The 26,449-nt window shown below is 39.6% G+C and overlaps 1 pseudogene; it reads right to left on the minus strand.

The window, feature by feature from the left end:
• Window positions 1-13,856: 13,856 nt before the first annotated feature.
• On the minus strand, window positions 13,857-22,685 carry LOC137040792 (uncharacterized; annotated as a pseudogene).
• Between the last annotated feature and the right edge of the window lie 3,764 nt (window positions 22,686-26,449).

The raw sequence follows: 26,449 nt of genomic DNA on the forward strand, positions 1-26,449 counted from the left end.
TTCATCCGTATTATATCTGTTGTTTATTTGTTGGACATCAATTACATTTTTACTGTTGAATGGTTTTGATGGTTTTTTGTATTTACTAATTCGGGGAACAGACACAGTCTCTATATGATAATATCTAGGTGAAAGAGTCTCTATGTTCTGGGATTTAGCTGACTTTGGTGACGTGAGACAGCTAGCAGACGGTTGGTTTAGCCAGTTTGTCTGCTTCCTCACCTGGGCCCCAGTGAGTCAAGGTTTAGCTCTAAGACTATGTGCCAAATTACTAGAGAGAAGAGCAGCACCAGCCCAGGAGGGATGAATGCCGTCTATCTTCTACAGGTCAGATCTGCCCCAAAAACTTTTCCAATTGTCTATGTTATTTTGCAGAAACCACTTAGACAACCAGCCATTGAGGGATGATAATCTGCTAATTATTTCATCACTCCTTTTCGCAGGGAGAGGACCAGAGAAAAATACGGCCTTTGACATCGTACTTGCGAGTTTACACACCTCTTTAATGTTAATTTTGGTGATCTCCGACTGGCGAAGTCGAACATCATTAGTGCCAACGTGAATAATAATCTTAGAGAATTTACGATTAGCTTTAGCCAGCACTTTTAAATTTGCTTTGATGTCAGGCGCTCTGGCTCCCGGTAAACATGTGACTATGGTGGCTGGTGTCTCTATTTTCACATTCCGTGTAATAGAATCACCAATAACTAGGGCACTTTCAACAGGATCCTCAGTGCGTGCGTCACTGAGTGGGGAGAACCTGTTTGATGTTCTAATCAGAACAGAAGAGTGGTTTTTTGATCCGCGACTTTGCTTTCTCATCGTCAGCCGGAACCAAACAATGAGTGTTCACTAAGCTAGTCGCATCCAAAGCAGTATCTAAAGCTGTTACATTCTCACTACTCTCACATAAAGCTTGGATGCATGTCTCTATATCTGAAATCTTCTCCGTCAGCCTGATTAATTCCTTACATTTATCACATGTGAAGCCCTGTTCACCAATGGAGATAGATATGCTAAACATGTAGCATGCAGTGCAAGTGACAATGACAGGAGAAGACATGGCTTACCGTATTTGTTGATGAATCCAAAACTTACCTTAGTTGTCTGATGGAGTCTTTTTAATAATCCAACTCACCACAGTTGTCTAAAGAACTCAGAAAACAGGAGACCCGGATGCTGGGATGGAAAGCTACCAGGCTAGCGAAAAGCTAACGTGTGGTAGTGATTTAGATTAAAAACTAGTAATGTCAAATTTAAATTGATAGGCTATATTAAACACTATATGGTGATGAGTAAGTTATATTTAGCAGTGTAAATAACAAAGAAAATATATCAAATAGAGGTTCAAACACAGCTATACAGAGCTACAAGCAATGAGGCAGCAGCAGCAGCAGGCAGACAGAAAGGAGCAATCGATCAGGAACAATCAATCAGCCAGGAGCAATCGATCAGTAGTGATGGGACATCTGAAGCGAGGCTCCGGAGCTTGTGTCGAGCAAAAAGGGGCGTTCCAGATGAAGCCCCGATTCGAGGCTTGTATCGTTTCCGTGAAAATCACGTGACGATGACAAACGAGGCCTCGTTTTCTGTTGAATACGTCATTGCTTCATTCTGAGTATCGCTTTCGGATAAAAGTGGTTTGAAACCTCGCGCCTCTTGTGGGGTTTGCAGTAGGCATTTGCATATGTGTTGAGGTGTTGGTTGTATGTAGTAGCGATATCATTATATATCATAGCTTGTATTGTATATTATATTACATTATACTTACTTTAGTAGATTATTAGAGTAAATTAGCCTCTATATCTATTTGTAATACCTATACTACGTTTTATATATATATATATATATATATATATATATATATATATATATATATATATATATGTGTGTGTGTGTGTGTGTGTGTGTGTGTGTGTGTGTGTGTGTGTGTGTGTGTGTATATATATTAGTAGTAGTCTTATTATTAATAATATTATTATAAGACTAGACTGTATTTAGGGAAAGCTTTTCCCATCCCTGTTGCAGTTCCACAATTCCAGTCCAGTCCCATAAGCACTGCACTATTGCACTCATAATCAGCATTGCACTCACTATAATTTATTTACAATCATTCTGGGCATTCACTGTCATCACTAACCCAAAGAACTACTTAATAGTTGAACACAAAGTTGTGTGTCTGTGTGAGTTGTGTGTGCATAGGTTAATACAAGCAGAGTGAAATACTTTATTAATACACAGGCAATAGAAATAGCCCACACTATGAAAATTTGGTTGCTCAGGATGAATAGATTTGTGTGCGATGCATTGCTTTGCACAGCAGGTGTCACTAGGGAGCACACTGTTTCATGAGGCTTCAGGTAAATGAACCTTTTGGTGAACCAATGGGCTGGAAAGCCTCAGTGGTTCAGGAAGCCTCATTTGGCCATCACTATCGATCAGGAGGGGAAAAAAAATTCATTTTCAAATTCAAGTTACCGTCCAATTAGTCTATTATCTGTAGATTTAAAACTTCTGTCCAAGTTATTAGCTCTAGGATTGGAATCAGTTTTGCCCTTGATCATTTCTCCTGATCAGACAGGGTTTTCCAGAACAGACATGGATTCTTTAATCTTAGGAGACTTCTTAATGTGGTTTATAATCCTTCTACGTCAAATGGGACGGAAGCTGTAATCTCATTAGACGCGGAGAAGGCTTTTGATAGAGTGGAGTGGAACTACCTTTTTTATGCTTTGGAACAATTTGGTTTTGGCCAGGAGTTCATTTCTTGGATCAAGTTACTCTATTCATCCCCTGTGGCTTCAATCAGATCTAATGACACCCATTCAGATTATTTCCCTTTGCACCGCTCCACTCGTCAGGGCTGTCCTCTAAGTCCTCTCTTATTTGCTGTTGCTATTGAACCTCTGGCTATTGCGCTTCGTTCAGAGCCACATATCACTGGAATAACTAGATATGGTCTTGAACAGAAGGTCTCCCTCTATGCCGATGACTTATTACTATATGTGTCCAATCTATCTGTCTCAGGCTCTTGATATCCTTAGTTCATTTGGTCAGATTTCAGGTTATAAATTAAATTTGGACAAGAGTGAGCTGTTTCCTTTAAATCAAGGTGCCCAAAATGCTGCTCAGGGTTTCCCATTCAAAATTGCTCCATTTGGTTTTAAATACCTTGGTATCCAGATTAGAGACCAATTTGAAGATTTGTTTGATTATAATTTTTCCCCTTTGTTAGATCAGATATGGATGGACTTTCAACGGTGGTCACTGTTGCCTTGTGGCCAGGGTCAATTCTGTTAAGATGAATATCCTCCCCAAATTGTCCTATCTCTTCCAATGCATACCTATCTTTCTCCCTCAGTCTTTGTTTCATAAACTAGACAAATTAATCACTGAGTTTATATGGAACAAAAAGGTCCCTCGTATGCGAAAGTTGTTGTTGCAGAGACCTAAGACCCTCGGGGGCTTGGCCCTTCCTAACTTGAGGTTTTATTACTGGGCTTCCATATTTAGAGTAATTCAGCTTTGGATTTCTCTGGATTTTCTCTCCCTCCCCTCTTTGCAATAATATCTTAGTTAAATCCACTTTTAAAATTTGGAAGCAATTTAGACGTTATTTTGGTCTACAGTCCTTCTCTTTCTTAGCACCCTTATCCGCTAACCCTGTTTTTCAGCCTTCTTTAATCGATGGAGCCTTTTCTTTGTGGTCTGGCCATGGCATCAAGGCATTTAGGGACTTGTATATTGATGGTACATTTGCATCCTTCCAACAACTCTCCGATAAATTCCATTTGCCTAGACAGCATTTCTTTAGATATCTTCAAGTTCGTAGTTTCATTCGTAATCTTAGCCCCAATTTTCCAAATCTCCCAGAGGCTTCTCTAATTGATTCCTTTTTAACCCCATTGCCGACCATTAAGGGTGCCATTTCAATGTTATACAATCTTATTTATTCTTTGCAGCTTACCCCGCAGCATAAAATTAAAACCCAATGGGAGGATGATCTAGGGGAGGGGATCTCGGAGGAGCTGTGGGATGCCATTTTGCGTCGGGTTCACTCCTCTTCTATTTGTGCTAAACATGGTCTAACCCAGTGCAAAATTCTACATCGTACCCATCTCACTCGAGTTAGGCTTTCCAAAATCTATAATGATGTCGATCCCACGTGCATTAGATGTCATCAGGCTCCAGCTACCCATGTCCATATGTTCTGGTCTTGCCCTTCACTATTAAATTTTTGGACACAGATATTTAACTCTATCTCTATTTGTTCGGGGGTTCAATTAGATCCTACAGCATGTACCGCCTTGTTTGGGGTTTTACCTTCTACTTTGCAGCTTCCTAAATATAAAGCTGACTTTGTAGCCTTTTTCTCCTTATTGGCTAGACGTTTGATTTTATTGAGGTGGAAGTCTCCTGCGCCGCCTTCTCACTCGTCTGGGATCAGAGACATCCTTCAGTTTGTGAAGCTGGAGAAAGTTAGGTGCTCGATACATGGTTCTCTTGCAAAGTTTAATAAAACTTGGGGTCCATTTTTTGCACATGTTGAGGGATTGAGTTTTATGGCTATACCAGACTAGCCACCCTGATTGTATACTAATTGTCAGTTTTTTTTTAAAAATTGTTTTTTATTCAATTTCTATTTTATCTCTGGGTATTTGAACATACTGGGCTTTTATTTTGCAGCTGTTTATTTGTTCTTGGGGGTTGTTGTTGTGTTGTTGTTGTTTTTTTGTTTTGTTGTTGTTTTTTCTTTTCTTTTGTTTTCTTTTTTTATGTATTAATTTTTTACTATTCAAACTTTTACTATTATTCTTTTTCTGATTTCATTATTTTTAGTTATTTAACTTATTTATTTTTTGTTAGTTGTTCTTGACACTGTTTTGACTCTCGAACCCGTTACCTCTTGATTTTGTTATGTCAATGGAAAATCAATAAACAAATGTAAAAAAAAAAAAAAGAACTGGGGCATTACAAAGGATGTCTTTAGCCACTAGAAATGCATATTCACACTCTGGAGTCCACACAAAACTCTTAGAGGTACTGAGAAGATCTGTCAGGGGAGACACAATACCCGCAAAATTTCTACAGAACCCTCTATAATAGTCGGTCATTCCCAGGAATCTGCGTAACTTACGTTTATTTGTAGGGGTAGGAAATTCTAACATGGATTTTTGCTTCAATTGGACACACTTGTCCTTGACCAACCTTTTTTCCAAGATAGGTTACAACTGCTTTTGCAAATTCACATTTTGTCAAGTTCAACGTGAGTGAAGCTTTTTTCAAGCGTTGAAAAACACATTCAAGAGACTTTAGATGTTCTTGCCACCCCTCAGAATAGAGGACGATGTCATCTAAGCAAGCTGCACAATTTGGAACATTTGCTAGTACCTTGTGCATCAGCCTTTGGAAAGTCGCTGGTGCATTTCGCATCCCAAAGGCGAGAACAGAGTACTGCAAAAAGTTATCTGGCGTCACAAAGGCAGAAATCTCTGAAGCTCGTGATGTTAAAGGAACTTGCCAGTAGCCTTTTAAAAGATCAAGCTTAGTCACATACTTAGCTGATCCAACTCGATCAACACAGTCTTCTAAATGAGGCAAGGGAAAAGAATCAGGCTTAGTGATACTATTTACCTTCCTATAATCTGTACAAAAGCGAAAAGTAGAATCCGGTTTTGGGACTAACAAGCAAGGTGAACTCCAGGGACTTTCACTGGGTTTTGCAAAACCATTTTGAAGTAAATACTCAACTTCGGTCCTCATAACCTCACGCTTAGCAGGATTAACCCTATAGGGAAATTGTTTTATTGGCAAATTCTCACCAACATCAATGTCATGGACAAGAACAGTCGTCTGACTTGGTACATCAGAAAACAAAGTAGGGTATTCTCTGATTAATTTACCCACTTCACCACATGGTTGCTCTGGAAGATAAGACAGATAAGCATCCAGATCAGCCAATATGGCTGAGTTCTGCAGACGTCCCGCCAAAAGCTTAGCATCACACCCAGTTAAGCCATCCTCTTCAGGGGTATAAATAGAAGGTAGAACAGCAGACATAACAGGTACAACTTTACTCAAGTCAGCAGATTTTTCTCCATCTCTTTTAATGTAGGGCTTGATCATGTTTATATGGCAGACTCGAACTTACCGCCTACGATCAGGGGTGTGAATTACATAGTCAGTGTCACTCAATTTGTTTTCAACAATGTAAGGGCCAGAGAATTTTGCGTGCAAAGCCGAACCAGGTACAGGGAGTAAGACAAGAACACTTTCACCAATCTCAAAGCTACGTGCTATGCTTGTTTTATCAAAATGGGCTTTCATTTTGGACTGCACAGAGGCAAGATGACTTTTTGCCATTTCACAGGCCTTATGCAGTCTCTCACGAAATGAACTCACATACTCAAGAACAGATGTAGGCGAAGATTGTTTAGACAGCAACTGCTCTTTAAGTAGTTTCAGTGGGCTGCGAACAGTATGACCAAATACTAATTCTGCGGGACTAAACCCTGTTGACTCTTGTACAGTCTCTCTTACTGCAAACATTAAGAGAGGCAGACCTTCCACCCAGTCTTTTTCAGTTTCCATGCCATAAGTCGGGAGCATTGTTTTTAAAGTTTGATGGAAACACTCAAGCGCTCCCTGAGACTCAGGATGATAAGCAGATGAGAAACGATGACTTACACCCAACTCTTTTTCTACCTGTTTGAACAGTTTAGACGTGAAATTGGTTCCACGATCTGTCTGAATGACTCTAGGCAAGCCAAAAATAGAACAGAACTTCACCAGTTCCTTTACTACTATCTTGGCCTTTAGAGATCGCAATGGGATGGCATCAACATATCTAGTAGCTGCACACATAATAGTTAACACGTATTGATGTCCAAACTTAGACTTAGGCAATGGCCCCACACAGTCAATTATCAGACACTCAAAAGGTTCACTAATAACTGGAATCGGTTGCAAAGGCGCCAAAGGAACTACCTGATTTGGTTTTCCAGCTACCTGACAAGCATGACATGAACGGCAAAACTGAGAGACACTAGATTTTAATCCTGGCCAAAAGAAATGTTTAGCAATCCGTTTATACGTCTTTGTTACGCCAAGATGCCCTGAAAGAAGATGCTCATGCGCAAGTTTTAAAATTTGAGCTCTGTAACTTGAAGGTAAAACAATTTGATACTCCGCATTCCAATCATCCTCATCTGGAAAGCAAGGTTTCCATGTACGCATCAAAATGTTACCCTCCCAAAAATAAGACACACCAGATTTTGGAATGTTACTCGAATCAACAGCCACTTTTCTGCAGCTACTCAGAGATGGATCAGCTTGTTGAGTGGCAGCTAACTGTAATTTCCCTGCACAAAGAGGAAGGTCATCTGAGTTAGGACCTCTCTGGAAGTTACTCAAACTTTCAGGTTCAATTAACAGTTCAAACTGTACTGTAACAAATGAATCTTGAAACAAGTGAGATAGATCCATTACTTCCTCATATTTCCTAGCCTGTGCTCGAGTTACCACACATGCTGGGAAGATGGCAGGAAATTTAACAGCTAACCCTGACTGAGCAGACGGCAATGGGTTTGTTGACACAACTGGAAAAGGAAACACTTTGCCACCCGCTATATCGTTTCCAATTATCAGACTCACCCCTTCTACTGGTAACCGTTCACGAACACCTAATTTAACTAGCCCTGTAACCAAATAAGAAGACAAGTAAACATCATGCAGCGGCACATTTACACAACCCAACTACATACCACGAGTTAATACATCAGTACCGGAGTAGGAAAAATCAGAGAATGGCAACACATTCACAAGAATAAGTGATTGGGCTGCACCGGTGTCTCTAAGCATTACGACAGATTTTTCTTCGCCACTACCAGGCAATTGAACAGATCCCTTTAGAAGAAACGGTTCGTAGACATTCATTTCTGAACACGCATGAGAGCTGTCTGGACCTTCCACCGATTGTGCAACAGCTACATTCTTAGGTTTTGCCCCAGTAGATTTTTGTTTCCAGGCTTTACATTCTGAAATCATATGATTAGGATCTAAGCAATAAAAGCAAGCTCGCTGATCTTCGGAACCTTTTGTAACAGGCTTACGAGATATCTCAGACTTTAACGAACGAAATACTCTATTTGTTTCCCTGGGTACGTCATTCACTACCAAAGGTGGACTTTTGGGCTGCCTCATAGAAGGAAAAGTGATTCTGTGCATGAGAACGAATTCGTCAGCCATCACAGCTGCTTCTGCAAGCGTTGTTATCTTTTGTTCATTTAAATGCACCACAATATTTTCCGCTACACAGGTTTTAAAATCTTTTAAAAGAATAAGTTCCTGAAGAAGTTCGACAGTATCAGTCCTACTAGCAGTACACCACTTATCAAAGAGAACCTTTTTTTCCCTAGCGAACTCTACAAAAGTTTGTTTAGCTTCTGGCACCAACTCGTATGCTCGTAGCTACCTTCACCATGTCATAATCAAGAGCCTGTTCCACCCGCAATGCAGAGCAAACCTCTTGAGCTTTCCCTACCAAATTGCATTGAAGCAACAACAACCACATATCCTTTGGCCAATTTAGTTTAACTGCTACCAGTGCAATACATGGACTTCCTCCCCCATTAAAGGATTCAAAAAACAGCCAAACAAAGAGATAACACGTTTACCCATCTGTAACAAACCACTCGCGCAATCTTTGTGAATGTGTAGCTTGCATGCCGACAAAAATTCCTTTTTACCTGCATGTTAAGCCTTCTGTGACGATCCCCCAATTCGGTTACGAACTCCCCTGTCTAGGGTAAAGGAGAAAGAACAGAATATAGAATTATAAATAAATGCTTAGGTCTATAGAACCCCCGTCTCCCGTCCCAGCACTGATTTAACACCAACACAATAAATCAAGCCAAAAAGATTTATTTAAAGTACATAGGAAAACAATAATAAAGACCAAAGATCTTATTTAGGGGCATTTCTTCAGGAGAGGGTGTATGTCAAAAATAACAACCAAAACCAATCTAACTATTTTTAACCAACTAAATATCCTATACACAAAATGATGTAAACAAACAACATAAATCTAAACCTAACTTCCTCTCTCAACATAAACAGGAGAAAACGATATACAAAATAAATGGCACCAACTCCCCTACAGCCTCCTTAACTTAAACTAGAAACATTTAAGTGATGGTGAAACAAAACAAATGTAACTTGCCCTGCACTCAGGGACTAAAAGGAACAGGGAAAGAATCCTAATATAATCAGAATTACTATATACTCATCTCAAACACTAGTGAGATCTCTTACATTGAACATCACTAACAATGCAGAAACCAGTGCTCAAAATCTGCAACAGGAGACAGGGATTCTTTGCAAGAGAGACGGAGGATAAAACCTCCTGCCTCTGGTGTATTGCAGAGCTGGACTTCTTTATATAGCAGATCACAGGGTTGTAGGAGCAAATCAGCAACAGGAGACACTCAGGGCACTTACAATTACATACAAATCTCTGACATATTTGTGGTCTTTACATAATTATAAAACAAAAAGACAATAAGTCTGAACTAATCAGTTTTCACAAGATCAGTTACAATAATCAATTAAGTGGGAGAGTTTTCATCTTCTCAAAATATGTAATCATGGGTTGCCAAATGTTATAAAAGTTTTGGACCGATCCTTTCATTAGGTATTTAATTTTCTCTAATTTTAAATATGACATCAGGTCACATATCCACATTGAGGCTTTAGGCGGGTAATATTCTTCTCTTAGCTAGTAAGGTGGCAAAAGCAATAACATTTTTAACTTAATTTTTTCATGTTTCTCTATGTGCTGGTACTCCAAAAATGTTTTGAATATATATGTCCAATACTCACTCAGCTTTGGACAAGCCCAAAACATATGAAAAAAATCTGCCTTGCCACCTTTGCATCGATCACATAAATCATCTACATTGGGGTAGATTTTGGAAAGTCTATGTTTTGTGTAGTAGGCACGATGAAGGACTTTGAATTGTATAAGACTGAGGCGTGCACAAGAGGTTGACTTATTTACTCTAATCAGAGCCTCATCCCAAATTTCGTCAGGTATTTCATCTCCTATGTCCTTCATCCAATCGTCTCTAATTCGGTCAATTAAACCGTTATTTGGGGACATCACTATCGTATATATTAATGCAATTTGACCTTTAAGAACAATAGGAGATTCTAAGATTGTCTCTAGTAGTGAAGTAGGTGGCAAGTCAGGGAAAGTTGAGCTCTGAGATTGAATAAAATGCCGGACTTGGAAATACCGAAATAGGTTAGATTGTGACAGTTGGAATTTCTCTGAGAGGTCGTTGAAACTGGCAAAAGTGTGATTTATATAAAAATCACTACACTTGGCCAAACCTATCCTCTGCCAATTTGCATACGTGAAATCTATTTTTCCAGCAAGAAACAAGTGATTATTACAAATTGGACTTAGCATACAAAAGTTGTTGAGTTTATGTCTTTGTCTAAACTGTGACCATATTTTGAGCGTTGAAAGTACAACTAGGCTTGAAGAGTATTTAGAGGTAGGAAGAGGTAGCTTCATTGTTATTAGAGCAGAAAGTGATGTAGAGATTTACACCAATCAACCTCTGGGGAAGTGTACCAGCAAATAATTTTTTGAAGATTTGCGGCCCAGTAGTAGTCCATAAGGTTAGGAAGAGCTAAGCCTCCTTGGGATTTCTGCCTTTCAAGGAGCTCTTCACGAATCCTAGGATTCCTCCCCTCCCACAAGAATGATGATATGGGTTTATTTACTGAGTGGAAAACATTTTTGGGGAGAAAAACTGGAAGCGATTGAAATAAGTATAAGAATCTAGGTAAGATGTTCATTTTTATACAATTTACTCTACCTGCTAGAGATTTGTGTAATGCATCCCATCTTTGAAGATCAGACTTAATTTTGCTTGTAAGTGGTAAAAAGTTTTTTGCATATAAACCTGTGAAGGTACGGGTAATATGGATTCCCAAATACTTAAAACCAGATTGAGAAATGTGAAATGGGATGGACGCTGCATTAATTTGTAAAGCCCGGGCATTAATAGGGAAAAATTCACTTTTAGAAAAGCTTAGTTTGTATTCCGAAAAGCTTCCAAACTCAGATAGCTTCTGAACTATTTTTCGGATGTTTTCAGCTGGATTTGAAATGTATAACAACAGGTCATCCGCATATAAAGAAACCTTGTGTTCCATGCCCATTCAATCAATGCCCCTGTATAGACTGCAAGGATTTAAGAATAATGGAAAGTGGTTCTATCGCTAATGCAAAAAGAAGAGGGCTTAATGGGCAACCCTGTCTTGTGCCCCTCAATATTGGAAAAAAAATTGTGAACGTATTTTGTTTGTTATAACAGATACTTTATGATTAGAATACAACAATTGGACCCAGGATATAAATTTTGGGCCAAAACCAAATTTTTTCAATACTGTAAATAGGTAGCTCAACTCCACTCTGTCAAATGCCTTTTCCGCATCCAGGGATACCACCACCTCTGGGGTCTCCCCGGATGCAGGAGAGTACAAAATATTAAGAAGCCTTCTTATGTTAGTAAAGGAGTGGCAACCCCTAATGAAGCCAGTCTGATCTGGAGATACTATTGCTGGTATAACAGTATCAATTCTAGAGGCTAATAATTTGGCAAGAATTTTAACATCAACATTTAGCAAAGAGATTGGTCTGTTGGAGTTGCACTCAAGCGGATCTTTTCCGGTCTTCAAAATGAGTGTAAGATATGCTTCTGTGAGAGACTGTGGTAATTTTTCATTATCTAGAGAATTTTCAAAAGGAGCGGAGCTAATTTGGGAGCAAAGGCCTTATAAAATTCAACAGAATAGCCATCAGGGCCAGGGGTTTTGCATAGCATTAATAGAATCCAAAATTTCTTGCAGATCAATTGCCTGTTCCAATCTTTCATTTGGTAAAAAAAAAATTGTCTGGATATTTAGGTCACTCAAAAAGGTTGACATACCTAATGTGTATCCAGAAGACTCTGAAGTGTATAATTTTGTATAGTATTTTTTAAAAGTTTCATTAATTTATTTAGGGTCCACTGTCAGCTGCTGCAATGGGTTGCGGATCTGTGGAATTAACCTAGAAGCTGATTGACATTTTATACGATGTGCTAATAAATGGCTTGTCTTCTCCCCATGTTCATAAAAATTCTGTTCTGAGTTTTTTCAATTGTTATTTGATCATATTGTGCTTTAAGTTCCACTCTTTTTTTTAAGTAGTACCTCAGAGGGGGCTAAAGAGAGCTGTTGATCTAATTTTTCTGTTGAATCAATTAATTGTTGTATTTTGGCATTTTTAAGCTTATTTCTGGATATTGAATAGGATATAATTTCACCTCTGATGACAACTTTAAATGTCTCCAATAAAATCTGTGGTGATACAGTTTCTGAAGCGTTTGTAAGCAAGAAGTTATCTATATCCATAGATATATGATTGTGGAAGTTTTTATCTGCCAACAGAGTAGAGTTAAATCTCCAATTGCTGAATAATGAGTATTTTCTACTGAAGGAAGTAGAATCTTATCTATAAAAACTATTCTTGAGTATGAAGAATGTACAGGGGAGAAATAAGAGAATTCTCTCTTTTGAGGAAATAAAATCTCCATGGATCTAAACAGCCTGTTTGTGTCATGAATGTAAACAGAGCTTGGGACATTTTAGACTGAAGCGTGCTTTTCGGATTTGAGCGATCTAGTGCTGGGTTAATAACACAATTCAGATCCCCACCAAAATTAAACGGTGAATGAAATTAATTAACGGTGAGTGATAAATGAAATTAACATCAACCCAGTTAGGGGCAGACACACACCAGGGCAACAAGGGTGTTGAACAAGGAACCTGTTACAATAACAAAACGTCCCTGGGGGTCTGAGACACATTTAGAAGAGTAAAATTGTGCTTTTCTATGATTTTATGATTTAAAATTTTTAGAATCTTTAAAAAGAATCTTTTCCTATATTTGCCTCAGGAACGGAGACAAATTGCAGGCCCCCTTTAACAAACCCCCAGTGATCCCTGCACTCACTTAAAGCCATTCCGGTCCAAGGGCATCCCAACCGTAGGGACACTAAAAATATGATTAAAGTTATTCAACTTATTATACAAATAAAATGTATGAATTAGGTTTTATTTAATTCTATAAACTAAAATACTGATCTGCCAACATTGTCGCTATATGATAAATTAAAATAAGCTGATAACATCACTGTTTTCTCCAGTACGACTGTACAGCCAAATCTAATTTTGTCGCAATATTATCCTGTTTGACACTGTGAAGCTGCTTTGACACAATCGTGATTGTAAAAGCGCTATATAAATAAAGTTGATTGATTGATTGATTGTATGAAGCATTCTCAATGTGTCAGCGCACGTTTGTGTTTTAAGTCTTTACTCAATGGAGTATCAGTCTATGCTGCAATATTATCGGTTTCCTTGAGTTTAGTTTAGAACAACCAACCATTCGCGAAGCCAGAAGAAGAAAAGAAAAAAGTATAAATAACAAACAAGAAGGGTAAATAAAAGAAATAGTCGGAAAGTATTTATACTTTTTCAAGTGGTTCTTCCACAAACACAAAATGTAAAAAAAAAAAAAAAAAGAATATTTGGCGGTAGCACCCTTCGTTCAAGAGACAGTCCTTGAGCAAAGAAAATTCCAGGTAATCCTAAACATTGATGCGTTGATCGTAGAACTGTTTCGCCTCCTCCGGTGTATTGAATGTGAAAGTTTCGCCATTAAAAGTCACTTTCAGTCGAGCCAGGTAGAGCAGCTGAAATCGTATACCCTTCTGCTAGAGTAACTGTTTGATGCCATTTTAGGAAGCTTGTTTCTTTGAGAGGTTGACGCTGAGATCTGGGTATATTCTGACGAGGTTCCCCTTGTATTTCATCTCATGCTGTCTTGCCCATCGCAGTAATCGCTCTTTCTCTTGAAACTTTTGAAAGCATACTACAAATGGTCGTGTTTTTCGACCGTCTGCTGGTTTTTGACCGAGTGTGCGGTGTGCCCTCTCAAGAGTTGGTGGTTTGTCGAAGACCACCGTACCCGTCATCTCTAACAGCATCTCGGCAACAAAGACAACGGGGTCTTGACCGTTTTCGCTCCCTTCCGGAACGTTCACAATCCTCAAGTTAGCCCTTCGAGATCTATTCTCCAAATCTTCAACGCAATCGAGGAGAAAAGTTTTTATAGTATTTTCGGCCGTTATCAATTTTTCAAAGTTCTCCCCAGCCAGTGATTCTGTCGTGGCCAGGCGACTTTGAAAGCCATCCACAGTCTCTCTCAGTGCTTTGACGGAGCTATGTAAGGGAGCGATAGATTCCTGAATCAAGACAGAAATGTCTTCTCTGATGCTAATGCACTGTTTTGATAGTTCAGAAATCAATTGGGCCATGGAGCCATTCACAAGTTTCTGTCATAGCTTGTTTTTCAAGATTGGAAGTAGTGGCCATGGCAGATAGCTTACCGGCTATGCTAGCGGTAGCTCTGGTGGTTGGTGGAGCTGGAGGTTGGATTTGCTTCTGCTTATAATTGCTCATATTTCATCCTACGATGTTCTAAACACCTATATAATCAAAGACTGACGTTATGTAGCGCGCAACAGGTGTAGTATATCAATGTGGGTCGGGAGCTCTTCTTCCTCGCACCTCACTCCCTCATGACCATGCCGGAAGTCTCCCATGTTGTACTTCTTATACACGGCATCACAATGTTTGCAATGAACTCGGTTTTTAAATCAAAATGGTCCCACACCACACTTTGCCTGTGACCTCTTCATGAGTGACGTTATTCTTTTGAAATCAAAACAGATGATCACTGATAACCGAGTATGGTGACAAACATTGGACCCTGGTGGTAAAATGTTTAATTGCTGCCACACAGTGAAATTCATTGAATTGCTTCAATTAATGCAGCAACTACCTGCATTAAAAAATAAATAAAAAATGCATTTGATTAATCGATAACAAATTAACGTGATCGACGAAATTCTTAACGATCAACTATCGATTGTCGATTACTCATGCCCATCCCTATTAGACAGTATTCTCGGTTACTACTTGTGGAGCTTTTCTGTCCAATAATTAAAAATTCTGTTTTATCTGAATTAAGTTGCAGGAAATTACTATTCATCCAATTTTTTATATCAGCTATGCATTCTGTTAATCTTGTGAATTGGTAGGTTTCATCCGGGCGTGAGGAAATATAGAGCTGAGTATCATCAGCATAACAATGAAAACTAACGCCATGCTTCCTAATGATATCTCCCAGTGGTAGCATATACAGGGTGAAAAGCAACGGTCCTAACACTGAGCCTTGCGGTACCCCATACTGAACTTGTGATCGGTGTGACATCTCTTCATTTACTGCTACAAACTGATAACGGTCAGATAAGTACGATTTAAACCATGCCAAAGCAGTTCCACTAACGCCAACATAATTTTCGATTCTATTCAGAAGAATATTGTGATCGATAGTATCAAATGCAGCGCTAAGATCGAGTAACACTAATAGAGAGATACAACCACGATCAGATGATAAGAGTAAATCATTTGTAACTCTAATTAGAGCAGTCTCAGTGCTATGATACCGTCTAAATCCTGACTGGAAATCCTCACATATACCATTTCTTTCTAAAAAGGAACATAATTGTGAAGACACAGCCTTTTCTAGTATTTTTGATAGAAACGGTAGATTCGAGATTGGCCTGTAATTGACTAATTCTTTACGATCAAGTTGTGTTTTTTTAATAAGTGGTTTAATTATAGCCAACTTAAAAGTTTTCGGTACATATCCTAATGTCAAAGATGAATTAATGATATTAAGCAGAGGATCTATGACCTCTGGAAGTATCTCTTTTAATAGCCTAGTCGGTATAGGGTCAAGCATACATGTTGTTGATTTTGATGATATAACAAGTTTAGCCAATTCTTCTCCTTCTATAGTAGTGTGTGTGTGTGTGTGTGTGTGTGGGTGGGTGGGTGGGTGTGTGTGGGTGGGTGTGTGTGTGTGTGTGTGTGTGTGTGTGTGTTTGTGTGTCCTATAGCAGTGAATGAGTGTAGTTTTTCCTCAGTGACACTACAATGCTCTGTCTGAAGTGATACTGTAATAGACGGCTGCATGGTTATAATTTTATTCATAATACTTATCAATCTTAGTAAAGAAGCTCATAAAGTCATTACTGCTGTGTTGTTGACAAACGTCAGAAGCTGAAGCATTATTTTTTGATAATTTAGCCACTGTAACGAATGAATACATAGGGTTGTGTTTGTTTTCTTCTAAAAGAGTTGAGAAATAAGCAGATCTAGCAGTTTTTATGGCCTTTCTGTATGCAATCATGCTCTCTTTCCACAAATTTTGTTTTCTTCCAGCTGCGCTCCATTTTTCTGGCTGCTGTTTTAAGGGCCCGATCAATACCCATCAAATCAATAGTTGTGTGTTGGTAATCATTTGATAATTTTTATAATTATTCATTTTTCAATTGATGGATATGCTAATTAAGACGGACATGCCCAAACTAATTAAAAGGCTATATCAACAGTTGTGAATTATGAATGCAGACTCAAAGTGGCTTCAGTTCATTTAATTTGAAAAACACTAAAAAAACAAAACAAAAAACATCCAAATTATTCATGAGTGAAAGCATTCAATATGCTCTGTGCTCAGCATTATAAACATATATGCTGTGCTAGCGTAACATTTGCTAGTTGACATTTCAAATGATTTTGCAAGGATACCATAGAGGTATAAATGTTAACAAAAATACATAAAGTAAACTGAAGGTAATGTTGCTTAACCAATCTGCCACCGTTATTTAACTTTTCTGAGATAACTGCTAAAAAACAGAAAAATGTTGAAGCAAGAAAATGCATATGACAGATATAGATGGTTTCATCGAATGCACGTGCGTTGCTACGGTTACCTGCCTGGCCCGAAGTTAACTTCCGGTCTGCGTTTGTTTATTGGTCTAGCTAGTGGATAGTATGGCGCACTACTGAGTGGAAACACATTTTTGAGATCGGTGTCTAATGTCATTTAGACTGTATGTCTAATGTCATTTACTTGTTATTTATTTGCTTGTTATCAGAAATAATCTACTGTAGAGGTAACTGGCTGTGTTTAAACATTGCATTAAAATATGATCGACATGATCCTATCAAACAGATCGGCTCATCAGTCGATCAGGACACGACGCGTTTACATTTGATCACGTCAAGTGGTCGCCATCTGGATAACTGATCGGATTTATGTTTACCTCAAAATTATTTTAATTAGGTCTGTAATAGGCCTTTATCATGGAGTGTAAAACAACTTTCACTTTATCATCTATTAATGGCAGTGCATAGAGCATGGGATTTTTGTGGTGCATTAATATACAATCAATCTCAAATAGGGTACTTTATCTACAAGTTTAAGTTCCCCGACATTAATCCTATATTATGAAACAAAGAAATGTGTTAATCCAACGCATTGCAAAATTAAAAGGCTAGCGTGCACGCATTTATATAGGCTGTACAGAACACGGCATTACACGGCATAACCCTTCCAGGGTTAGTTCACAAAAAATTTGTATTCGTTCATTATTACTCACCCTCATGTCGTTCCAAACCCGTAAGACCTTCGTTCATCTTCGGAACACAATTTTAAGATATTCATGGGTTGTGATCGACACGAGGGTGACAGGATTTTCAGTTTTGGGTGAACTACGCTTAAAGGGGGGCGTTTCCTCCACTCTATATTGAAGACAGAAATGGGAGATTATTTATAACAAACATGCTGAAACAACAAAAAATAAAAATAATGTGGCACAATTACAATTAAAGATAATAACGCATAAAAAAGATAACGCCGCCTCTGTTGTTATTGATGCAAACCGGAAGTTAAGTTTGGGCCACAAAAGCGCGCATGCGCAGTAACGTTTGTTTATGTTGCTGCCGTTGAAACCATCTATAAAGCAAGAGCAGTAAAGTAAGATCTGTGACTCTTTATTCATTATTTTTGTATTTGAGAGAAATACAAACGAAGACTTGCAAATATAATTTTAAAAATCAGAAAGAGAGCAGAAGCTCAAATAATCATCAGTATTTATGATGACAAAAACACACTTGAAGAATCTTTAAAGTTCAGCGTTCTGCTTTAGATTCAAGCACTTCCTGGAAAAGATGAACATATGAAGCCATAAATTAATAAATCTAAACCAATATTAATATATGCAAAATCAGTTTGTGAGAGATGACATCATCAATCATGTACCTGATGTGTGAATATGAGCTTGATCTCGTTCAGCTCTTCTGGATCTGATGTCATAAACCACAATCATGACAGTAGCCACGCCCACCAGAGCAGCGAGGACCAATCGGATCACAGCTTCAGTGGGACCACAACAGTGGACTGAGGAATAAACACATCAAACTGAGATCAGCTCAGTCAATAAACGCTAATATCAGCGCTGACATCAACTAATATCAGCGTTGCTGCCGTACCTGAACATGTGTGACAGAGTTGAGTGATGTCCAGATGTTGAGTCTGGTGGCTGATGGGATTGTTCAGCACACAGCTGTAGGTGTTATTATCCTGATATTCCACCTCCAGAGGTAGAGAGAGACTGATGCTGAGATCAGACACACTGATGTTGGACAATAAACTGTTTCCTTTGTACCAGGAGAGAGTCACATGACTCACATTCACCGCTGATGAACACACCAATGAACAATATGATGATGATGAAGATGAAGAACACTGAGAAGAGTTACGGCTGATGACAGGAACAGGCAGACGAGCTGGAAAACATCAGAGAATAAAGAGAAATGAGGATGAATGAAGATATTCAAGAAGACGAGGAAGAAACATCGAGAGGAACCAAGATGATCAAAAGTAGAACATTTAAAACTATTTAACAGAAAGTTCAATATAAACCTGCTGTTAATGTAAAACAGTAAGAGAATTAGTCATTTAAACTAATTATTCATGATAAGATACTTCTGTAGATCTCACTGTAATAAATAAAACATGTGAAACTGATATTTAACTCACCGTAGACAGAGAGAATGATATGAGAAGACGCCCAGCCATTGTCAATGTCTAGTTGATAAAGTCCAGCATGTTTGATTGTGATGTTTGTGATGGTCAGAGATCCAGTTTGATTGTCCAGCTTCAGTCTGTCTCTGAATCTCCCATCAAGAACATCATCATATACAGTCAAGCTGTCGGCCGTTACATTGATTGCAGCAATTAAAGCGTTTCTAAACCTCCACTGAATCTCATCATCCTCCACTTCAGGGAGATTAGACTCTAGAGTGACTGAATCTCCCTCCGTCACTGACACTCTCTTCTCTTCATCACGATTCCTTCCTGAAGAACCTGAAGAGTTTTTCACAGATTAAAGCTTTAAAATCTCGATGTTGGTTTGATGAAGCTTCACTAAAATACTTTTATTCATTTAAATGTGAAGTGAATTATATTCTGCGGTACAAAGACAAAAGATGATGAATGAAAAGAGAAATAGATTTATATATTGAACAATAACTAAATAAAAAGGAACTTTAATGTTTAATGTCACACTAAAACTAAAGCTGTTGAGTATCTGAGCTTCATATGAACTTTATTTTATTGAATCTGTCCATAATAACTGAATATAGACCTGAATTCAAAACTGATCTGACAGTAAAATCACAGATGCATTATTTCTATATGAGAATAACTGTGAATGTTAAATCTCTGTGAATCATTTGAACCAGTCATTTATTACAGAAGTGATTGAAGCCATAAAAATACATTTATATTAATATGAAGACCAACTGAAAAATTGCAACAGAAATAATCCTGTCCGATGGTGTTCTTCTCAAACGTGTCTCATGAAGTTGAGAAGTTAAAAATGTTACTTTAGTAAGTCTTAAGCCCCTATTCAGACGGGATTAGTTTAACATGAGGAGGTGGGGGTAAAGTAATTTTACCTCAGGACGTCTGTAATATTAATGGCCAATTCGCACGGGATAAGACATCTCAGTAAAACTAGCAGAAGTGTGAGGAGTAAATCGCTTTACACACCACAGTAACCTTCTTGTCGTCATGTGCGTATGACATTGCTGTTATCATGTGAGCAAACACACAACATGAGCACCAGTCTGAATTCTGTCTCCTATATAATATGTGTGTTTAAATAAACAGGTCCAGTCTTATGATTCTGATTGGATTGTGTTGGTAATAGACACATTCCTAGAGCTAAAATAAGTGTTGTTCCTCTAATAAGTGCTTTTGATCTTCTTTAAATGATATGTGGAGAATACTGGACGTTTGCCACAGAGTTGTCCCACCACCTACAACGCAACCAAATGCTTCAAGCGACTCCAAGCTCGCAAAATGCGCTTTTTAAACCTTTAAACAGGAAATGACGGAATTTTACCATAACAATTTTACAGCGGGTCTATTCGAACGGGATTAGTATTACCCAAGGTCATTTTTCCAGACCTTTTTACAGAAGGTAAAAGTCTCTGTAATCTTTACTGACATTGTCCATAATGATTACCGAGATGGCACATTCGGACAGGACTAAAATCAATGAGAATCACGAGAGACTTGCGATTCAGTAAACATTTATATTATTGAAAACTAATTTTTTTTTAATGGTTTTAGTTTGAGTTTCAACCTTCAGTCTCTTGTTCTCAGTTCAAGCGCAATACAGCACAGATGAAGAGGAATATAGAAAGACATTAAAAATCAGTCATCAAAAATCCTGTACAGCTCTTCTGGATCTGGGGCCTGTTTCAATAAGGAGGTTCAACCAACTCTGAGTTTAAACTTGAACTCTGAGTTGACTTACACTGAGAATGGAAACTCTGAGTTTTGGGTTTCAGAACAGCTGAATTGAGGTTGTTCAATCAACTTAAGTACATGCACCACGACTATGAAAAGCCACGATCAATGGAGCTCCTAAATTACGATTTTACTATGGCAACAGAAAGATGTCAGCATTCTTCCAGGTGAAACGTAAGTTTAATTCTTAATCATTGTTATAATATCAGAGGTGAAAACTGACAGAATGGTAAGTTATTTAACTAATATCCATTTTCATGGTATCCCACAGGCAAAAATAAAGACAAAAGATTGTGGGAGCAGCTAAGAATTAAGTATAAAAATATATTTCAATCAGGTAAAGCTTTAAGCATTACAGGGTCTTGGTGTAGGATTCATGACTTGACGAACATTTGATATTAAATAAATATAATTCATTGTCTTTTTCAATGTGCAGCAGCTTTTCCACATAGCAGGGCTTGACATTAAGCATGTTTATGTGCTTGTCCTTCGGACAAGTACATCTTTCATTCGATATTTTTTTTTTTTTGTGTGTGCGCGTTGTAAATATAATTTATAATGAAGCAATATTCTCCCCAGTGTTCAATCAGCTTTTACATATTTAAATATGCATATTTGTGATTTAAAAAAATTATTGAATCATTTGAAATGTATGATATTTTTACCTTTTATAAAGGGAATTTCCCCCCTGATCTAATTAAATAAAGGCTATATGCTTCAGGTTTCATTTTATATTGTTAGATTTGATCAATACATTAAATTAAAATAAGACACTATAGGGGCCGTTACCAGTCAAATCAAATAATTTACACTGAAAAATTACAACTGCATTAAATAATGTTTTGAGATTTGTAGTTTTGAATAGAGAAATAAGACCTGTTGGAAAGTATGTTTAAACATGAAACTAAACCTCCAGTAGGTGGCAGCAGGTGGCTGTCTTAATGAGCGAGTCATTGAGTCGTTCATTCAAACGATTCAGTCAAACACTGAATCGTTCAGTTGCTGTGAGAAAAGTTATGGTTCTGCTGTGAATGATTTTCGCTTCTGAAATAGAACAAAAATAGAAAAAATGAAAATGAAATAGAACACACTCAATATTGCATCTAAAATGTAAGTGACTTTAAGTAAATGCAAATGTAAGTGAATGTTAATTAATTGTTTATAGAGCTGTCATATGAAATCAGTGTCATTTTCAGTCGTGATGGTATTCAGGAAACAGCTTAAACGCTTGTGTTGTAATTTCTCCTCGAGAGGCTGTACAAGTGCCAACAGCGCTAACTTATCGTCATTTCATTATATATTATTATCCACTATTGATCGGCACTTGCACTAAATTAATGCACAATCATTCTTGCATTTTGGTGATTTGCTAACGTTAGTTATTTTTTGTTTTAATCAGGCTCTTGTCCGTTGTGCAAGCAAAATTCTCTTTCACTTGTCCCTTCAAAAAATGCACTTGTCCTGGACAAGCGGACAAGCGTTAATGTTAAGCCCTGCACATAGTCTAACCTGTTGCATTTGAGAATTAGGGTAATGAAATTAACATTTGACTTCTACTCAGCCAACAGCAAGAAGGCATGCTTCTAAAAAAATGATGTGAGGACCTGCCCACCACAGACAGAAGAAGAGGAGATGGAGGAACAATATTAGAATCCAACGGAAAAAAAGAACAAGTTGAGGATACGAGCGCCGCCTAAAGGGGCGGAGCGGGCTGACCGTGAAAAGTCCTCCGATCCTGTATCCCCTCTCTCTCCACTTCAATTCCTTGACCCCCTTCCAGCCCCTGGGGCGGCGGGGATGTCTGGGCTGGCCAGTTGGTGGGGATCCGGGTCATTTTATAGATAGTGTCCGGTCATGGAGGTGTGGACACTGATTCGGATACCGATGTGCCACAGGCTGCCCCTGATCGAGCCGGGCTGTACCAGATACCAGTGAGTATCCAGCGGGGTACCTATCCGGCTTTGGTGGATTCAGGGTGTAACTAAACCTCAATCTATCAAAACCTGATACAGATACAGCCTTTGGCATTGGATAAGAGCCGCTTGGTTAAGGTACGGGGTGTGCACGGGGATGTGGTGATTTACACCTTAGTGACTGCTGTCATTCAATTTCGGGGACAAAATCATAGTGTAGAGGTGGCGGTTAGCCCACACCTCAGACACCTCAGCTGATTTTGGGAACAAATTGGCCAGCATTTGGTCATTTATTGGAGTATCTATGTGCGGATGTCTCTTGGGAGAAAACAAGGCGGGGAGAGAGAGCAGTTGTACAGGTGGAAGAGACTGAGCCGGGACCGCTGGGCAGGGGCGTGGGACTGGGGGGATAAAGGGTACTGAGTAACCAGGGCCCGAGGCAGGGAAGTCCGTTTTCTATACATACACATACATGGTACGGGGGCCCAGCAAGATGGTTTGTACCCAGGGCCCAAAATTTGGTGCTACGCCACTGCCGCTGGGTACTGATGCAGAGGAACCGAGCATTGTGGAGAGGCTAAACCTCACAGAACGCGATGATATTCCTCTAGAACAGTCCAAAGCTGAGTCATTAAAAAATGCTTTTGCTCAGGTCTGCTCAATCGACGGACAGTTTCTCTGTCCTGGACAACCAATTTCTTATCCTTATTTTGCCATAATAAAAGATAGGTTGTATCGAGTGAGCCAAGACACTCAAACAAAGCAGGATACAACCCAGTTATTAGTTCCGAAAAGCCATTGTAATCCAGTGGCAGGACTTCTAGGACAAGCAGCAACACTTAATCGTTTAATGGTCCGGTTCTTTTGGCCGGGCATTCACCAGAATGTGCGCAGATGGTGCAAGGCTTGTTGTGAATGTCAGCTGGTAAACCCACCGGCTCTTTCAAAAGTGCCTTTGCGCCCTCTACCGCTCATGTATGCAGGTCCCCTTCGAAAGAATTGGCATGGACCTCATCGGACCATTAGAGCAATCAGGCAGAGGGCATCGTTTTGCATTAGTCCTGGTGGATTATGCAACGTGATACCCCGAAACACAACGAATTGGAGATCTCGATTATGAGGTAATTAGATCGGATAGGAATAAAGCCCATCAAATATACCACCTCAACCTCCTTTAAAAGTGGAGCGAGTCGGTGATGCTGGCAATGGCGGTGAGTGGAGAGGAGGATCTCGCGCCAGAGGTGGACACAAAAAGTACATCTCTCACTCTGCCCCAGGAGGAGATCATCTTTCGCCCTTGCAGCTCACTGAGACAGCCCAGTTGCAAGATGTTTTTTCAGATGTGTTCTCGCCCCTACCCGGTCGAATGAACCTCATTCAGCACCAAATCGAGACAAAGTACCGGTGTGGTAGTCCGCAGTCGGCCGTATAGGAAAAAAGTGGATCAGGAAGAATTGGAGGCGATGTTAGATATGGGAGTAATAGAAGAATCCTATAGTGACTGGGCCAGCCTGATAGTTTTAGTTCCTAAAACAGATGGCTCGGTCCGGTTGTGTGTGGATAATCGCAAGGTGAACGCTGTGTTGAAATTCAACGCATATCCAATGCCAAGGGTAGACAAGTTGCTCGATCAGCTGGGTACAGCTTGTTTTTATTCAATGTTGGATTTTACAAAGGGATATTGGCAGATCCCCTTAACGCCTTTATCCAAAGAAAAACAGCCTTTACGACGCCGTTTGGAGCGCACCAATTTGTTACTCTTCCATTCGGGTTGTTCAGAGCTCCGGCCACGTTTCAGCACCTCATGGATAAAATTCTTCGGCCGCACACTGCATATGCCGCTGCTTACTTAGATGATATTATCATCTATAGCAATGACTGGCAGCGGCATATGGAGGATGTACGTGCCGTCCTGAGGTCGCTGTGGGTGGCCGGGTTGACGGGCAACCCAAAGAAGAGTGCAATTGGGCATGTTGAGGTCAGGTATCTGGATTTCAACTTGGGTCATGGTCAGGTGCGTCCGCAAATTGACAAGACAGCAGCAGTTGCAACATGTTTGAGACCCAAGACCAAAAAGGAGGTTATAGGAGATTTGTTCCTAATTATTCGGACCTCACAAGCCCGCTGACTGAACTCATTAAAAAGGAAGCACCAGATCCGGTAGAGAGGTCAGAGCTGTGCCAGCAGGCTTTTACCAAGGTGAAGGCAGCTCTATGTGGCGGGCCGCTCTTACAATCACCTGATTTTTCTCTCATTAAAACCACAATCATCAGCAGTCAGTTCCCACCTCCACACACACACAATTTTAAATCAGCCACATCCACAGCCAAACATCTTCTCTCCTCCTTCTCTACACTCACTAAGGATGAAGTATCTAAACTTCTCCTCTCCAGCCATCCCACTACCTGCCCTCTAGATCCCATCCCCTCACACCTTCTACAAGCCATCTCTCCTACACTCCTAACAGCACTCACACACATCATCAACACATCTCTCTTCACTGGCATCTTCCCCACCACATTCAAGCAGGCTCGGGTAACTCCACTGCTTAAAAAACCCACATTAGACACATCACTTGTAGAGAACTACAGACCTGTTTCTCTCCTACCGTTCATTGCAAAAACACTTGAAAGAGTTGTGTTCAACCAGGTCTCATCTTTCCTCTCACAGTCTAATCAACTGGACGTAAACCAGTCAGGCTTCAAAAAGGGCCACTCAACTGAGATGGCATTATTTTCAGTTACTGAAGCCCTACGGATGGCTAAAGCTGCATCCAACTCACCAGTCCTCATCCTCCTTGATCTATCTGCTGCCTTTGACACTGTGAATCACCAGATTCTTCTGTCCACCCTCTCATCACTGGGCATCATAGGGACTTCACTCCACTGGTTTGAGTCCTATCTCACAGGTAGGTCTTTTAAGGTTGCCTGGAGTGGAGAGGTATCCAAAACACGTCAACTGACCGTGGGGGTTCCTCAGGGCTCAGTGCTTGGACCTCTCCTCTTCTCCATTTACACTACATCACTGGGACCCATCATTCAGGCACATGGCCTCTCATATCATTGCTATGCTAATGACACACAGCTATACCTCTCATTTCAACCAGATGATCCCACAGTAGCTGCACGAATCTCAAGCTGCCTGGCGGACATCTCGGCATGGATGAAAAAACATCACCTGCAACTCAATCTTGCAAAGACTGAGCTGCTTGTTTTCCCTGCTAACCCAACCATACAACACGATTTTACCATCCAGCTAGGTTCATCTCTGATTACTCCTTCAGGGTCGGTCAGAAATCTTGGAGTAATCTTTGATGACCAGCTGTCCTTCAAAGACCACATTTCAAAGACAGCTCGGTCATGCAGGTTTGCGCTGCACAACATCAGGAAAATCAGTCCATTCCTCACAGAGCATGCAACACAGCTTCTTGTCCAAGCCCTGGTCATTTCTAGACTTGACTACTGCAATACGCTTCTGGCTGGACTTCCATCTTGTGCAATCAAACTGCTGCAAATGATCCAGAACGCCCCGGCACGTCTTGTCTTCGATGAGCCCAAAATGGCTCATGTCACACCTCTATTCATCCCTGCATTGGCTACCACTTGCTGCCCGGATAAAATTCAAAGCTCTGACTCTTGCTTATGGATCTTCCACAAGCTCAGCACCCGCATACTTCGATTCTACT

The sequence above is a fragment of the Pseudorasbora parva genome, chromosome 14 (assembly GCF_024679245.1).
Source record: "Pseudorasbora parva isolate DD20220531a chromosome 14, ASM2467924v1, whole genome shotgun sequence".
NCBI lineage: Eukaryota > Metazoa > Chordata > Actinopteri > Cypriniformes > Gobionidae > Pseudorasbora > Pseudorasbora parva.